A 16064-nucleotide genomic window follows, 5' to 3' on the forward strand; every position below is an offset into this window, starting at 1 on the left:
TCCTTTTCCTCCCCCTCCCCGCCAATTTTTTGAGGGGACCCAAAAAACGGAGTCTCTTCCCTTATGCAACTTCCTCGGGCGCTGTAAGCTCGGCCCTTCCCCCTCGCTGCATCCTTTGGCCAGCTCCTTTACCACCTCGGGTCCACCGCCAGAAAAATGCATTAGAGATCATTCAAAGTGCACAGGAACAAAAATAGATTTTTAATTGTTCTAAGTTTAAGCAAAAGGAAACCGAGATGAGAAATAAGAATTGGAGGCGGGGGTGGTGGTAGGTTGGGGCTAGTGCGTCGAATTTTAATTTTGATTTTCTTAAACAGTGTGTGTGATCTTTTCACTGGTTTAGAGAGCCCGAGAGTCTCTTAACTGGCTAGGTCTGTCGCGTGGATTTTTGCGCAAGTTTTTAGAAAAACACTGACTCGAGTAGAGCATTTCTCCGGAAAGTTTCAAGTGCAGCAAAATAGCGAACGTGCAAAACTGGCCAAGGGGAGACCTCTAGTGGTTAAACGCATCTTAAGTTCGGAAGGCCGAGAGCAAAGTTTGGCCTTCACTTGTAGTTTACGTAGTCCCTTCAGACGTGGAAGTAATTACAGGACCTGAACCAGCGGCCAGATGTTGTGTGAAAGGATGCAGATCAGAAATGGAAGTTTAGCAAAACGGAGTGCAAAAGATTTCTGAGGACCCAGACCTTGTAACTTGTATTCCTTGTTACTTCTATGGGAAAAACACTTTGCTTTTATTCCGAGACATGAAATTGTTCGCTCCCTGGACTGGGAACAGTTGTTTGTTGTTAAAATGTACGGTTTTCTTATAACTTTGATCAACTTTTAGTCAGAAGTCACAGCGGATAATTTCATTTTCAGTGTCAATAAAAATCCAAAGTGCAATATGTGTTTAAACTTAAATGAAAAAGAGTGAAAGTGGTTAGTTATAGGAGCTGCTCATTTTACTTCCCAATAAATATAATTTAAGGCTGGTTTTTGATTTCTCAGATGTAAAGTTACATATATGTCATAGGTTAAGGAGTCTCGTAGTAACTTTGTTTTACTGTGTAAGACATGATTTCTGAACACTGCTTATGTTGTGATTTATACACAAATATATGGGCAAAACTGCATACATAATACCTACTCTTTTGCTGTGTGTATTCAGTACAATATCCTTAATTTTAAAGATAGAAGCAGTGAGAGAATTTACCATTTTTCAGTGTCCATGTAGCTCTCATCTGCTTGTCATACAGTCAGGAACTTTATTGGGGGGATTCAGGCAATGGTATGAATCATCAATCATTTTCACTTGAGAATGAGTTTATTTTTATTGTTTAATTTTTTATTGTTTGAAGTTGCATAGTAAGCAGGTGATTCAAAATTTTTATTCATTGTGGATTTGAAGCCTTCTTTGTTATGATAATGCCTTGATTTTACCTTTCCTCTTTTAAATCTGTGCTAGACTTTGAGGAGAATTCTTGGGGGTAGACTGCAATCATAAAGACCACCAGACATTACTGTCTTCCTTCACCAACAGTAGGTAAGATTTTCTTGTTGAAAAAAGTTGCTTTAAACTTGCAAATATTAAAAGCTACATTTCGGGATCTAGTGTGAGAGGACATTGGCAGAAAAACATTTTGTGGGGCTTGCTTTCATGAAAGTCGACCCAAGTGTGATTAAGACTAGAGTAAATACTAGGCGTTGTCCTGGATAATCTTATTGGATTTGTAATTAGCACTTAACTTGCACCTGTTATCTCCTGCTAGGTAATTGGGTTAGTCTGTGGAATTCAAGCAGTGGGAAAATTAGAATACAGCAGTTGTAAATTGATATGAATATTGTAAAGGTACACTGTGATATGGAAGATTCTGGAAGTTTCATTGTCTTTGGGATCCCATGGTAAAATTACACAGGTGGAATTTGAAATTGATGGTATTTAAGTATCAACTCCTGTGACTTAAATCAAGTGTGGGCAGACTTGTGCCAGAAACATGTCATAGGGTTGTAGCGAGTGTCCAGTGAGGTAGCATAGTCTGGTCAACTTTTGAACATACCTTTATAGGGAATACAGCTGGAGGGTGTTCATCTGTGTGCACTAATCCAGAACCAACTTTCAGGACATCAGTGCATCATCTTAGAGGAACAGCCTCTGGGGTAGAGCATTTGCATACACTCCTCCCTCTCCAGTACTTTCTGATGTTTTTATCTGTTTTGCTTTTCTTCCCCCGCCCCCTTTTTCATCATTCCCTTTATTGCTTCTTTTCATTTTCTTTTTCTGTCTTAAAGTCATTGCTTACTGTTGTATGGCAAAAATAAGAGAAATTGGCCTTACCTTTTAAAAGTAGGGTTAGTAATCCTCATCGAGCAGGCCTATAAACAAGGTAATATGGTTTAGAAGTCAAAACTGTTAATTACCAAGATGGAAGTGGTCATTGAATGAGTTTATTGTCAGTTTTTGCCTGTGCGTGTTCTTACATAGTGTAGTTAGCAAAATAGATGTGGTCCATGTAGATTACAGATTAGAGACAACGAGGGTAAGTGTCGTGCAGATAACAAGTAGAGTTCAAGCAGAGGAAACTACCTTTGGGATGATGAGTTTTGTTTTGCGTGTACTAAATGGAAGGCAGATGATTTTTCTTCATGTTGAGAGTCTTGTAGGTGTGAGTAGACTGTGAGAATGGTGATCACAAGACAAATGAGTCATTAAATAGACCCCCTGAGTGGACATTTACAGTGTAAGTCACTGTATCTCAGTTTGGATTTGCCTGTCTGGAAAATGGGTGCAGAGTGATTGCCTTGATTCCTTTGTTGAAAGGATAAAATAAGATTTTGAGAGCTATTAAGAGTTATTCAAAATGTTTGGTAGTCATTCTACCCTTGAATCTTAGTCACATGTTGTGAAGGAAAGGAGTTTGGTTGTGTAAGGCAGACCAGTGTGATTTAATTCATGGCTAAAATCATAAGAGTGGTTTCTGGTGTGTTTGTTATAAGGCGTTGTCATACTTACAGAGAATTTTTTTATTCAGTGAAAAAAAAACAATTATCTTTTACAGTATTGACTTCTTGAGAAGACAGACCATTTTTAAAAAAGATTTATTTATTTTTGCATACAGAGGCGTGGGGGATGTGAGAGGATTCACCAGAAACAGAGTAGGGAGCAGAACAGGCACATCGACAAAGTACACTGCTGAGGGGAGCAGTGGGCAAGACAGGAGAGGTCTGCTGTGCCATGTGGATCACCTTCTGGGCTGGGGAATCAAACTTGTATTAAAACAGTTGCAACTAGCTTGTAGTGCTGCGTCCTAATCCGTTGCGCCACCTGGGAGGGCCCAGACCATGTTTTAATACAGTGCTGAGACCATGTTTTAATACAAACTGGGACTTATCCCAAACTAGTCACTTGATTAGGAGTAAATGAAATAAGTACTGCAGATTTAAAATGATGTTTATTTGTGGAAATGGTAGGGTAACAAAAGTAGCAATGTTGGTGTGAGGGGAATTCTTGTGCTGTAATTAATATTTTAATTGTCTGAGTCTGGTGGGAAATGAGAATGAGAAAATAGGTAACTGGGATAGTAAGGATTTAAAAACTAGGGGCTGGAAACTGGGTTCTGCAAATGACTGTGGATTTAAGGAAAGGTCCATGTAGGACTTTTTTCTGCTGTGTTTTTTACACCCCTTTGCTACGTTTTTCCAATTATAATGGGCTATTATCTAGATAGAAAAAGAAAAATCCCTAAGTACTATCTGTCATTATTAACAATTTGACAATACCGAACATGAAAAAAACTGAACCCTGACAAGTTTTAGTTTTGTCTCCCTTCTCTTGTAGGTTATCCAATCAGTGTTCTAAAGAATCCAAAACCCAGTAATGGAAGAGAGAAGAATATATGTTCTGTTTAACTAGTCCCTTAGTAAGTGAGGTTTAATTCTTGAATGGTTTGTTTGGAAATTTATTTCTAAGAAATATATCTTGTAACCAGTGCTACTTATAATAGATAAAATTAGTGAGAAATTTAGAAGAGGAATTACCCTATGCGTTGGAGAAAAAGGTTACCAAAGATTTGTAATCTGAGCTATCCCTCTATCTATGTTTCTACAAGTCAACCAGTTTTTCTAGAGCTCCTTCAGGACACTATGAGACTAGGTGTTTGCCCTTGAGGCATATTTTAGACACTTACCCCACGCATAAGCATAACCCTGAGCTCTGAAAATAAAAGTATTACCATTACACTTTGTGCCAAAAGAAAAGATTAAAGGCTCTAGCACCCTTGAGCCAGGAATCATGGATTCTTGCGTTAACTGGTATAGGATCATAGCATATAATTGTATGCATGTAGCACAATACACTATAATACATACCTCTTTCAGTTCTTAGCCTTTGGAAATGAATCACATGCTTTTTACCCATTGTAAGGCAATGCCTGAATTGTAAAACCAGTGATGGGATGGATTTGGGCTGATTCTTTCCTTCTTTGACTGGTGTATTCACAAAGGTGACTGTCTGTTAAGATCTATTCTTCTGCTGTCCCAGCTTCCTAATATTGAGGAACTTGTTCCTTGCAAAAGTGTGGAAGAATGTGCTATTTAAAGATAATTATCTACCTGTTTTTATGTGCATATTTATGTGCACATTTATACATTGTGTCTTAAATTTCAGGGTATCTGTAGAAGATATATTTTGAAAAGAGTTTCATTATCTAGTGGGAGTATTCTCAGGCTATCTCTTTACTGTGTTAAGTTAGATTATTTCATTGACATGTGTAGACATGGGTCAATAATGGCAGATTATGAACTAATTTGTATTGATTTTGAGAGCTATGCTGCAAGTGGCTGAAAGTAAACACCAGGAAAGGTGTTTGAAATAAAAGTAAGTTTGATTTATGAAGTCAAATTGGGAAAGAACTTTAGGAAATCCCTATTTAAGAAAGAGGATGATTTAGAGAAAAAACAAAGACTTTGAGAGGAGGTACATTAAAGCTGGGTGATATGAAATGAGGGAACTTCTGACAAGCCCAATTTCTTTCTCAAAAGTGAATTCAGAATTAATGACTTGGATGGTGATTAGGAGAATTACATGTGTGTTCTGTTAATAGTGAAATACCTTCTGTACTTTTCATTCTGTAAGTCAGTGTTGTGTCACTTGACACAGTTGCTGAATATGTACTTTGTCACTCTTGGGGATTGTGTTTCATGATCAGTACTTAAAACAGTTGAATGAATGAATGTTTTGGGGATACAAAGAATAAATAGATTTATAGTCTCAGTGTGTTCATAATCTAGCTGAGATCCTGATCCATACACATAAAGTAATTAAAGCAGAGCTAGGGTTCTGTATGAATGGTGGGTAGAGATAAGTGCAGTGGTAGGTAGAGTGGTAGTGCTGGATGTGGTATTAAACCTGTTCCCAAGGTGGGCACATGGCAGATAGTGTCATCTGAAAACACTATGAAGTGTTAATGTTTGGGGGGTAATTGTATGCTGAGTACCTTCTGAAGGTGAAGCATCAAACTAGATGCTTTCTAATCATCCATCCATATACCACCCAGCAAATGCTTCCCTCATTCCCATCTGCATGCCTAGGTACTTCTTAGGCACTGAATAGTGTATCTGATATTTTCACTAACCTTGAACATTAGGTATTAGTATTTCTTTTGAGTGCAGACTGGTACTGAGAGGTACTTACTGTCTGATTTTTACATTATGTAGTTTTGGAGCCAGGGTAAATGATAATGACTTATTATGTCTTTAGATTTCTGATTTTTTCAAGATAATAATTCCTAGAATATTTCTAAGAAAATACATTCACAGAGTAATGTTTTGCTCTTAAGTGTTAGTAGCCTAACATGAACAATAGTGAACAGGTATAGGAAAAAAATTATGGGAAGAAAACTCTCTGTATTGTTTTTTGTAACCCAAGAATTCTGAAGAGAACAGTTGTTGAATTATATGGAAAAGAGTAACTTTTCCATGTTACTCTAACTCATGACCTTGAAATGATTACAAACTGTTAACAAAATATTATTCAGATTAAATTTAGAAATCACTGGACTTATTTATAGAAAGTTTTCATTTGTTTTTTGTATGCGGAGACCTAATGAGGCAAGTAGTAGTGTCAAAAAATGTCAGTGAATCAATCAGGATGAGATGTAAATTTATGAAAGTGAACTTAAAAGATGATAGAATTGGGCCCTCCCTGGTGGCACAGCGGGTCAAAGCACTGCACTAAGAAGTGTAAGCCACTTCTGCAAGAGTTAGATCCCCGCCTGCCCTGGAGGAGATCCACATGGCGTGGCAGACCTCTCCTGACCCGCCCGCTGCTCCCCTCAGCAGTGTACTTCGTCAATCTGCCTGTTCTGCTCCCCTCTCTGTCTCTGGTGAATCCTCTCACCCTCCGCATCTTTAATAAATAAATAAATAAATGATAGAATTTATGCAGAAGCTATGATTATAAAAGAAAATGACAATGAATGATCGGGATAATGGAGGGGAGAAACTGGGGGCTAGGGGAATATAATATACTACATAATTAAATGGAATCAGGAATGAAAATGGAATACTGAGAAAATACTCAGCAAAAATGATGTAATTATTGATGTTATACTCTTCAACCAAAGGAATAAGCACATGTTTACAAAGTGAAATGAAGAGTCTCTTGATTCATTGGTTGATTCTTTGTTGCAAGGTGTGTGTGTGGGGGGGGAATTTATATAAAGTCACTATTTTAGAAGTCATGACACAGAGCCTCGTCTGGGCTAGTCCATGCCATAGCATGCTTTGATTACAGGGCAGTGGACTGTTTCTCCTTTATGGAAGCTCTATTATCTAATACTTTTTTTTTTTTTTTGAGAACCTACTAAATGCCAGGTGTTTTCAAAATTAGACCATAACTTTATGATGTGTATAACCTTAGGGAATTAAACTTAGGGAATCAATGGTTCAGTTACTAGAACATTTTGAGTGGGACTGTTCAGGTCCCAAAGTCAGTTGCATTATTTTCCCTCATCTGTTACAATGATTGAATCTTGAACTGTGAGTTGAAATTCCTAAGTGACATGATTGTTAAGTGACTTAAATAATTAACTTTGTTGGCTTGTGGTCTTCTTTGGTGGATTTGAGGGCTAGCTATTGGATCTATGATAAGAAGGTTGCTACAAATGGTTATCAAGATAAGGCTGTTAGTGACTTCTATAGGAGAGACAGAATCTGGTCATATCAAGTAAAAAAATCTTTTAAATTTAGTTCTGTAAAGATATGAAGAAGAATTTAAAAAGCACTACTTTTAGCATTAAAAAATTATGAATTGAAATAAAAATCCAAGATAGTCATTCTTTCAGTTTTTCATTTTAGATTTAAGTTCATTCATATTTTGCGTAATCATAGAAATATATGTTCTCAAACAGGTTCTTTCTTTTTATGCCCTTTTGAGTCCCTTTAATGGGTGTAAAATTGCTGTCATCCTCCTGGTGTAGTACGTTGATGATATGATAGCACTTTTAAAGAAATTCTGCCTCTAATTAAGGCTGTTTCTACCTCAACATAGAAAATGAACTTCAAATAAAAGCATCTGATGAGAGTATATTAACTATGCAATAGACTTGTTAACGTCCATTTACGATTTCACTTTCTTTTGTGATTTTGTAAAATGTACATTTTTTTTCTTGAAAGTCATATTTCATGTTCTGTTCCTCCTGTAGAGGAAGTAAGTTGGTTAGGCCACAGAATCTCAAATAATTCATTCCTCCCTTCAGTCACAAACTGAAGGGCAGGAAGTTGAGATTTTTGTGAAGGTTGCCTCTGTGACTACGCTTTACATATAATCTCCATTGCAGGAAAGGCAGCAAATCAGATAAACCAGTTACATTATAAGTAGGGTAGTTCTCATTAAAATATGACCAATAAATAAAGGAGGAGTGTGGCTGAGGAAATATGAGGAGCCACCCTAATGTTTGTTTCCCATTTAAAGGAAGGATGCAGTAGCTCCCGCTGAGGCTATATAAAGACATAGTGGACTTAGAAGCCTTAGGGTCTCAGGGATGTGTTCTTATTGCTACTAAGATTTCATTTGTCACATAGAAATGGTCTAGAGTTTTGCCTTCCTAAAATCTTGGGCCCTCGGGGCAAAATTTCACATCTCTCTGCAACAAATCTCAATTCTAGTATGTGTGCCATTCAGAGTTCTTATCAGCAGGGTGAGTAAAATTATCAAAGTGGGTATCTGTCATGCTTGATTTTGAAAGGAAGAAATTTCTTTGTAGCAATGTGTGTTTGTTGAGGGATGCTTGAAGTGTAAGTTTAGATTTCTCTCTCATCCTTTTTGAATAAGCCCATTTAAAAGGTTTAAATTTAACTTCTTTTGATGTGTTCTCTGCTGACACTTAAATAAGCAGTTTCTTGGAGCGGTCATGTTATGCTTCTGCCAAAGAGGTAAATACTTAGTAATGAGCTTTCGTTCTAATTTTCATTGAAGAATATAAAATAGATGGATAAATGAGGACCTTTTTGTGATTTCTCCATGTTCCAATCTTCACTTAAAGCTAGTCCATTGTGTATCCCCCTTTTATTTATGCATTTGATACATTTTATTGATCCTACTGTAGTTCGTCACAAAGGATAAGAAAATGAATGAGTCAAGGTCTCTTTTTTTCCCTAAGCCTCCTTAAGTGGATGGTCATGATACACAGTACTAAGTGTTATGTTCAGGCTATTCCTCCTGTCTTCCAGTCCTCTTCTCCCAGATCTCACTTAGTGAATTCCAGCACTCATCCAGAAAGACTGTAGTCATTCTAGTCCCCTTGCAGGGAGAGCCACAGCCCTTGTCTCTTCCTCCCTTAGCCTCTGGCTGCTGGCACTACCTTATGGTGCTTTCTATTTGCCTCTGTGCCAACCTTCTTGAGAGAAGTCCTGAGACCACAGTTGGTATGAGGGGAAGCTGCTTTTCTGCCTCCTCAGCAGAGGTCCCGACACAGGCAAGTTGCCAGTAGTCTAGGACAGCTCGTCAGAGTTTATGTCCTTCTTACATTTTTGTTTGTCTAAATGTTCTTTTTCTTTTTTTAAATAAAAGCTTGGCGAAACTAAGAGTTACTACTATACCAATTTTCCAATTTATTTTGAAATTTTACATGTCCATAAAATCTGAGTCTTGATGCTGTTCTTAACTTCCCTATTTTCTTTGCCCTTGTCTCTGGATGCCTGAGTTGTCAACCGGGGCTTTGTGATGTAGTTGGCATTGACCTTTGCACAGTTATCATTTGTTGGTCATGATGTGCATCACACACCTGCTAAACTGTGGCTGTGAGAGAGCAGCTTCCTTCTTTTCTTCCAAATAGCTGTGGCTATCCTATACTGAGTGTCCACAGTGCAAAATGCTCTCCAACATGCATAACTTAAAGAGGTTACATCTTCTCTAAGTAGATAGTCCATTTTCATTTTTCAAATGAAGGAGCTAAAGCTTAAAGAAGGTTAGGACCCTGCCCAAGATCACACAGCTAGTAATTGTGAAGCCAGGATTCAAAGCATGTGCTCTCACCACTGAATTAGATTGACTTCTATGTTGACTAAAATACTATCTGTTGGATACTGTGGTGTGATTTGAGGATGCTGTTTGGGAGGTAAAATACTGTTTCTTGTCTCACGATCTCAGTTTTCTATAGAATAATACTAAGCTTAAGAGGTAGTCGTGTCCAATGTCTAGTATTGGTGAGGTTCTCTAAAATGACACAAAATGGAAGAAATTGTCCTGCTCTGGTATGTCTGGATACTTTTAATGTGTGCTAAATCTGCTCCCTTTTCTGATGAGCCCCTGTGGCAATGTGCAGTCAAGTGACACTGCACGACGTACGCTGCAGTCAACCACGTATACAGTGGTTTCCCGTGGGTTGTAGCTAGGTGTGCAGTGACTCTACCAACTAAGTTTGTGTGAATCCATCCAATGGAGTTTGCACTGCCTAAGGATGCACTTCTCAGATTGTCTCTCTGTTGTTAAGTGATTCCTGTATTTGTAGTGAAGTAATCTCCCCTTACAGAATGTGTACTTCTGATATATAAAGGAGAGATGCAGAGAATAAATCAGAAAATAGTATCAGATGTTAGGAGGCGGGGGCCATATCTTTTTCAGGATTACTTCTGTGCTCTGTATTTAAAAGACTGCAGGACTAAGGGCATTCCCAGTATTAGACACTGCAAATCTTCTACACATGGGGACATGCTAGCAGCTTGGTTAGAATGTTGCAACCTTGTGGTTGAATGAAACCTGAAGATGGATAAATTCTATCCTATAAAACATGATTTCCCTTCATAGTATTTCCTGAATTTATTTTCCATAGCTCAGCATTTTCCAACAGGAGTTTCCATAGAAGTCAGTGTACTGTGATGATAATCTTGGGCCAAGAGGTTGTGGGAAACTTGAGCTTTGACAGCACATCACAGACACTGCAATGCTGCCTATGCTCCCTCCTTCACCCAAGTGGGGTAGTCTTCCAAATACCCCAAGACCTGAATAATTGGTCTCCTAAAAGGTAATTTTGGAGGAGTAGACTTTGGAAAATGTCACCCTGCTTTTTCTCTAGTGACTTAGCCTGGCCTCCATGGTGTAGTCAGACAGCGTAGTGGTGACCAGAGCCTGGTCTCCTGACTGCTCCTTCCCACCCCTGCAGATCCTTCTTCATCCTGTCAGAGGTACTGTCTTAGTAAGAACGCTAGTTTTCTAAAGCCATATATGTATGAGGAATTACCATTATTAGCAGGAAAACTTCTACTTTTATGCAGTGCAGTGATCTTGACATCTTTTATAGATTTGACCCCAGGTAACCTAGCTTAGGAGATGTTACTGAAACAAAATGAAAGGAAATAAAAACCTCAATGTTGAGTTTTTAAGATCACTAAACCAATCCTCACAAACTCTCATCATTGTTAAGGCAGATCTTTATAATAAGAAGGTACATTTTATTGGCTGCTTTCTGTGTGATTGGTATGGTGCTAAAGTATTACCTGCCTTATCTCATCTAGCCTATTGGACAGTTGTTCTCCACCATTAACAAATCAGGAAATTGAAACTTCAGGAGATTAAATTGGTTGGTAGGTAACTGTCAAACTTTGAACAGTGAAATGAAGAGGAGGAAAGAAAGTAGTTTTAGTAGGTGAGAGTGAGAGGTAGGAATAGGACTCAAGTTTTGAGGATGGCCCATGAAGTGTTTTAGCTGTACTTATGAAGGATGACCGGGGCAGAGTGAGGGAGGACAGGGAAGCTCAAAGCACATCTACCTACCACAGCTATATAGTGCTTAGTAGTGGGGAGAGGGTTTTTAGTTGATATGAGCAAAGGAGTATACAACTTTGAGCATGTCACACTGGTAGATACCTTCCTGGTTAATGACTGCTGGCCTACAAAGTAAGCCAAAGCCAACGTCATTAGTTAGTAAATGGGCATCATAGCTACAAGACATTGAATTCCTACAGTGGAGTTTGACTTTTCACATTGCTGGATTACTCTTTTGAATAAGTTATTTTAGTTTGGTTCATGAGAATGATTTTAGCATTAGCTTTACTTTTTACAATTAGTACCTTTTCTAAGTATTTTTAATTTTCACCTTGCTGGCAGATCTAGACATTTGGTGTATAGACCTTCTTGTGCTTCATGCTTAAACATCCTACACTGGGTCACTTATCTTCCAGAGGAACATTGTCTTCTCTTCACGAATGGGCTGCCGGAGTACAGCAGCAAGAAGTCTGTGCTCTTGGCCCTCAGCCACCATTTTATCCACACAGGGCAGGTATGATCACAGGAATGGTGTGAAGGGAGGACTATGAAGGACAACAAACTGTTTATCTCTAGTCAAAATAAAACCCAGCAGATCTTATGAGGTTGCCACTTAAGAGGGATGTGTCCCGAGATTATTGCAGATTCTCAACTTGAAAAATCATTGTAGCACTTAATTCCTTCCTTTAAATTACTTACGTATAACTGAAAAATGTAAATGATCTCTCTAGACCTGAACTACTTATCTTACTTGATGAGCAATTTTTGTACTGTCGAAGTACTTATTGAAACACATTCACACATCTTTTCTACTTCATTTTGGAGCATTTGCTAGTTTTGTTCACACAGTGTCTCTGAGTCATCATTGCATTTGACATTTCAGTCTTTATCTGAAACTTCTATTTTGTGGCTAGGACCTATCACTTTCATAAACATTTGCATATTCCCCTCATTCTATCATCAATACTAGAATCAAATAGCATGAATTTGTTTTGTCTTATTCATGAACAAAAAACAAAACTTTCAGTCATATTATCACATGATTTCACCATAAGACTGAACACTCTGACAACAAGCGTATACCTGGACCTTGGCCTGTCCAGGTGACTTGCCCTGGCCCCTGCATTTATGGTGTGTGTGATTCAGAATCATGTCTCTGCAAAATGACAAATTACTAAATGTCATGAGAACTTCAGATGTCACTCGGGAATGATGGAAACCATAAATAAACTGAAAATGCCACGGAGTGGCTGTATATATACCTGAGTTTTGGATAAGTGAACCCCAGTTTTCCTTTTCCCATCTATCTGTAGAACTATTGTATTTGCATATATGTTAAATACCCTTGGAGTGTTAGTGAAGTTGATTTTCCTTCATGACGAAGATTATCACTTCAATTGTCATCAATAAGAAACTAAATATTTTCATGAGAAAACATGTTTTTTAAAACAGACTTAAAAACAGCTTGGGGGACCAGGGTTTTAAGATACATATTTAAACTTTTTCCCCCTGAAAATAGATGTTTAAACATTCAACAGGTACAAAGAGTTTACAGAGAAAAGGTTCCTTCCCATGACTGCCTTTCAAGGAAATCATTGCTCCTTGGAAGCTCAGTTTCTGACAGATGCTTACAGAGAAGTGTATGCACATACGTGCAAAATACATTATATTTATACCTTCTTCTGTTTTACCCAGTGGTAACTTTTATACCTTGTATAAATTAGTAGTAGTATTATTTTGAGACTCTGAACCACAATATTAAGATCTTCCTTATTTTTTTTGGCATTATATTCATGCCATCATATGGATAAACCCAAGGTGTCATTTAGTGATGGATATTTGGGTCTATAGTTTTTTTTTATATTACAAACAGATCTATATCAGTGAGTAACCTTTTATATTGTTCCTTTTATATTGCTGAGATGAAAATTATGTTCTCAAAAATTGTTTTCCATGGAGGTTTCAACTTATGTAATGTCACCTTCAATGTATGAGAGAATCTGCTTCTCTCTGTTGTCATAGAATTTTTTAGTGCAACATATAAAGCAATTTTTGTACTACCTAATGTTTTTAGATCACTAGTGGTACCTGGTAGGTTGGGTCTCTCAGAGTTTTCTTTATACAAGGGCTCGAGGAAGTCCATCCATTAGGCACAGGATCCCAACAGAGACAATTTTTATAGGCTAGGTTTGGCCATAGGAGTGATGCAGGAGGGAAATACAAGTGATAATTCAGAGGAAAATGTTATTTAGTCTTTTTGTCCTATTGTTACACGAGGTTTAGGACTATAGAATATTGTATTAGTGATGAGTAAAAGGTAAAGGGAATCATATCACTAAAGGGAGCTGTGGGTGTGCAGTACACTTGCATCGGTGCCAGCAGTAACGGGCTCTGCCTTCAGTAAAGTTGTCAGCTCCTTGACGAGTAACCCACAGTGGGCTTTTATAGGAGTATACTGGACAGCAGTAACTGTGATTTTAGTCACTATCAGCCATGACATGAATGTTAGTTGGAATCAAGAGCTGCATTGATATAGTTGCTGGATATCTGAATCCCAAAGCTGCCACTTGTGACCTCAGCAGTCACTGGAGACCATTGAGATTTAGAAGAGATTAGGAGGGAAATGGTGGGTCTTGTCGAATAGCACAGAGGACCCATCAGGCTACCCTTTTAAGATTCTTTCTTGGGAAATCTTGACACCATTAACAAGAGATTTAAGATGGGATTTTCTGTAGTAATAGAAATACTATTTGTGATTTCTGGTATGAGTGACTCTTCTACCTACCAGGTTTTTATGGTCCATGGAATACCATTCACACATAGGGCTATGGAATACTACCATAATTAAAGAAAACATAAATAGCATTTGTAAATGGACAAAAAATGCATAAGTATTAAAACCATGATTTGGTGAGTGAAGGGACTTTATTTATATATAGGCTTATATACTGGTAGAAGATGAAAACAGGAGGGAGACTTAGGGTGTTATAGAAGCAGTTTCTGTTAAAATGATACTGGTTACTGTTTTACCTGATTAAGAGATAGTGGAAAAACTCCTAATCTGTCCTAATCTTCAGACATCTTGTGATGGTGAAAGTAGCCAGTGACTTTAACATTAGAAAATGGAAAAGCCAACATCGTGTTTTTACCCTGTACTATTTCATACAAAATGTCCACAAACCTTAGATGGAAGCATTGGATTAGAAAACAGTTCTTTTTTTTAAAAAATTTCAAATATGTGTTTATACTGTGTAACACTGCTAATGTTTTATATGGCAATGTATATTCTAAGTATTTCCTGAAGATTGCTGCAGGCATTGTATAGTGCGAGCTTTTAGATTTCTAGTATTTTATATTCTTCCTTTTAGTTGTAGACAGACTTTTGCTGTTGTGAATTGTATGTGAGTTTCAGTTCAGGTAGGCTAGCACTACAGATGGTGTTGTAAGTGCAGCTCAATAGCATTTTGTTAATAAGCGACATATCATTCTTGTTAAAAGGATACATGTGTACTGATACACTTACATCAAGAAATTTGACTCCAGTAAAATGGTCTCTGCATTAACCATGTCCCAAGGTGTAATACAGGGGAAGTAGCTTTAGTCAGATTCTCAGAGGGACAGATTCTGAAACAGGGCAGTGGTTAAAAAACAAAACCCAATACAAGGGTTGGAGTCAGACTTACCGGGGATCAAATCCAGTTGTACTATAAACTGTGGTTTCTGCAGCTCAATTTCCAATGTAGGTTAGAGAAATAATAAGAGTCCACTTGAATGGAGGAGATATAATGCTAAACAAATTAAGTCAGTAGAAAGTAAAATCTGAGTAGTTTCACTTATCTGTGGAATATGGAGAAAACAAAGGATTAGATAAAACCAAGACAGTAACAAACCCTAAAAGTCTGGCTGTAGCATTGAGGCTACTAGAGCAGGAGGGGGAAGGTGGAGAGGACTGAGGTGGGACCCGGTGGACCTTTGGAGCCTTGTTGGTGGGTGTGCTGGTGACATGCATTTGAAGAGGTGTGATCCTTTACCACAGAATCATAGTGTTGTAAATGCATGTTCCTCATGGAGAAGATAAAATGAAAGCGTGAATATATATATATATATGAATAAAATAATAAAAACAAACAACAGGACCTATCTTTATGATAAAGAAATGACATAATGTAAATTTTGTAGTGTGATTTGTCTCCTGCTTTGAAAATTTTTCTGGAAGAAAGTTGATCAGATAAATAAACTTAAAAAATTTATATAGTGTATTTGACATTTAGTACCTGATGAACATATGGTACTATGATTATAGAGAAAGAACAATAAAACTTGCCTTTTTAAAGGCTCACTCAGGCTTTACCTAGTTTATCCACCATTGGCAAAATTTTTCTATCACTACACTGTCCATGAGGAAAAGCTGCTACTCCTATTGACTTAATAGGGACGTCAATTTTGTTGCTGATCTTTATTTAGTAAGGAAGGAGTCAGAGAGTACTTCAATGCAAGGCTTAATTCACTTAATATTTTCATTGTTTCTTGGATTAATTCTAACTCAAGCTTTCCTATCCTAGTTCATTTTTTGAGGGTTGTCTTAATGATGACAGAATCTGATATATCTTCTCATACAGGTCATATACATTTTGGAATGGTCAGAAATAGGTTTTATTCATGTGTAATGTTTGGTATTTCCTAACTTTAAGGGAAAAGGAAGAAAGGATATTGAGTCATTTAGTAAACTCCAACAGGAGATGGTTAAAAATCAAAGATGTTTTTCTACTATTAAAAATGAAGGTATATAGGCCCTCCCTGGTGGCGCAGCGGGTTAAAGCACC

At 37.6% G+C, this 16064-nt stretch overlaps 1 protein-coding gene across 3 annotated transcripts in view; it reads left to right on the forward strand.

Annotated features, from left to right (window-relative positions):
- The window catches only part of L3MBTL3 (l(3)mbt-like 3 (Drosophila)), a 103092-nt gene that overhangs the window by 2189 nt on the left and 84839 nt on the right, over positions 1 to 16064 (forward strand). For all 3 annotated transcript variants that reach the window (XM_004673844.2, XM_004673845.2, XM_012721720.1), the window contains exon 2: positions 1447 to 1524. The gene's annotated coding sequence lies outside the window, so the exon portion shown is untranslated. The remainder of the gene's footprint in view (positions 1 to 1446; positions 1525 to 16064) is intronic.

The sequence above is a fragment of the Condylura cristata genome, unplaced genomic scaffold (assembly GCF_000260355.1).
Source record: "Condylura cristata isolate star-nosed mole 26May11 unplaced genomic scaffold, ConCri1.0 scaffold00001, whole genome shotgun sequence".
In the NCBI taxonomy this organism is placed as follows: domain Eukaryota; kingdom Metazoa; phylum Chordata; class Mammalia; order Eulipotyphla; family Talpidae; genus Condylura; species Condylura cristata.